General features: G+C 39.5%; 1 pseudogene; it reads left to right on the forward strand.

Moving 5' to 3' along the window:
* The first annotated feature begins 536 nt into the window (after positions 1 to 536).
* LOC102763385 lies at positions 537 to 1,438 on the forward strand (annotated as a pseudogene).
* The last annotated feature ends 1,018 nt before the right edge of the window (positions 1,439 to 2,456 follow it).

Below are 2,456 nucleotides of genomic sequence, written 5' to 3' on the forward strand. Positions count from 1 at the left end.
TTGCCAACTGGGCATCTGGTTTGGGGGAGGGTCCCTTTCCCACTTTTCCCTCTGGCTGCTCATTAAGGGTCCTGGGAGGGCTCCCATGGCCTTAAAGGGATTCGAGCCCCATCTCATTCTGACATGCCCACTCCACTGCACTGGCAGCAGCAGACACCATGAGGAAGCAGGTTTGAATTCTCTTTGATAGAATTTAAAAAAACAACAACAGGGATTCTGCAGAAGAGCAGGAAAAAGACCACACATTCTAGGCTATGGCCTCTGGGAGAGAAACCCTAAGTTCATCCTCAGACTCTCCATTAAACTTACATTGCCACCTCTTTGCCTCGGCTCCTCTTATTTCAAGTACCTCAGCAGCTGGTCCTGTGTTCTCTTCATCCGTCTGATTTCTAGCAAAATGGAAAGGGAAACTCGGGGACATATGATGGAGGAAGGATGACTTGATCCTACCTAAGAAAAATAGAGGTTGTCCAGAAAAATAGAGGTGGTAACAATAGTCAAGAAAAACTTGCAACAGAGAGATCCTCCCCATATGAATGGAGTCCTCCAATGCAGATGCTCTGTATGTATCAGACCTTTGCCTTCATTATGAAGATTGTCTTGAGAAGGTGGCTCAGTTTTTTGTGCAGGCTCTCAGGATGACTCCTGGACATGAGAAGGCCTGCGTTGCTTGCAGAAATGCCAAAGCACTTAAACAAAAGAAAGAAGGTGGGAATAAAGCCTTTAAAGAAGGAAATTACAAGTTAGCATATGAACTGTCCACAGAAGTCCTGGGGATAGATTCTAACAATAATATAAAAACAAATGCTAAACTCTATTGTAATCAGGGTAGGGTTACTCCTAAGCCTAGGAAACTGGATGATGCAATGGAAGACTGCACAAATGCAGTGAAGCTCGATAACACCTACTCAGTAGCCTACCTGAGAAGAACTCAGGGTTACACAGACACAAAACAGTAGGAAGAAGCAGTGCTGGAACATGAAAAAGTATCAGATGGAGAAAACAGAAGAACACAACTCAAAAGATGCACAGCTGGAACTGAAGAAGAATAAGAGGAAAGATTACTACAAGGTTCTGGGAGTAGACAAGAATGCCGCTGAGGATGAAATCAAGAAAGCTTATTGGAAACGGGCCTTGATGCACCACCCAGATGGGCACAGTGGAGCCAGTGCCCAAGTTTAGAAGGAAAAGTTCAAGGAAGTGGGAGATGCTTTTACCATCCTCTCTGATCCCAGGAAAGAGACCTGCTATGGCAATGGAAAGGACATGGATGAGGGGAGCATGAATATGGGTGATTTTGGTGCAGGTAATATCTTCAAGACATTCTTCAATGGTCCTGAGGATTTCAGCTTTGAAGCATCTGGTCCAAGGAATTTCTTTTTTCAATTTGGCTAATGAAAGGAAACAATCCATAACCCAGAAAATGCAGACTTGCTCCGTTTAACCCTGAGTGTGGACACAGTTCACCACCTCCCTTCATCATGTCTCCATGTGCTAAGAGCAGTTCATTTTCTCAGTTGGATGGCTGTGTCTGTGAGGAAAGGGAGCAAGTGCCTAAGACTGCAGGTAGGAGAGAGGTGGGGGGAGGGAGGGTTGGACAAGAAGGCAGCTTGTGAATTTTTGTTTTATTGTTTATTTTTATTTAAAAAGAAACAAAATTAAGAGAATAAAATGTTTATTTTTATTTTCTGGCAAAAAAACACAAAACCAAACCCCCCCAAAAAAAATCCCACCAAATATCCAGTTATAGCATATAATTTATTTCTTTGCATATATTAACATGAAATTACAGATAATTTTTTACCAGGGAACTTGTTTTCATATTATGCATTATGGCTATCTTTCTCTGCCTGTATTTAAAGTTATATGTTACTATTTTTGAAAAACCTCCAAAAATATCTTACAGTATGGATTTTCCTAAATTTACTTAATTAGCCCTTATTACTAAACATTTCACTTGGTAAGCAATGCTATAATGAACCAATAACCCGTACAGTTGCAGAGTTAAAGTACATGTACTTAAAAATTTTTATTGATATGTTCAAATTGCTCTTTAAAGGGGCTATTTCCATTGTTGTACCTACTTACCTACATTTTCACCCAAAGTGCATATGCTCCAACTATTAATTTTCATCAATCTTCTAGGCAAAACAGTCTCATTTTAATATGCATTTTGAGTAAATTGGTAAGAATTGAAATATTTTTACTTCACTTAAGCTGCTAATTCATGTCTCTGGGTCATTTTTCTATTGCATTTTCTTTCCTTTGAATGAAGAATATATATTTGTTCAAAAAAGAGATTGACAGAACTGACAAAAAAAAAAGGAAGATTGAAATGCAATCAGTGATGAAGCCTGATAAATTTGAGTCTTTTCCTTAAATTTAAGTATGTTCCCTGGGAGAAATAAATTATTTACAACTGTGTAGAGAAGAAAAGCCCCGAAGGGAGAGGAAAG

The sequence above is a fragment of the Myotis davidii genome, unplaced genomic scaffold (assembly GCF_000327345.1).
Source record: "Myotis davidii unplaced genomic scaffold, ASM32734v1 scaffold657, whole genome shotgun sequence".
In the NCBI taxonomy this organism is placed as follows: domain Eukaryota; kingdom Metazoa; phylum Chordata; class Mammalia; order Chiroptera; family Vespertilionidae; genus Myotis; species Myotis davidii.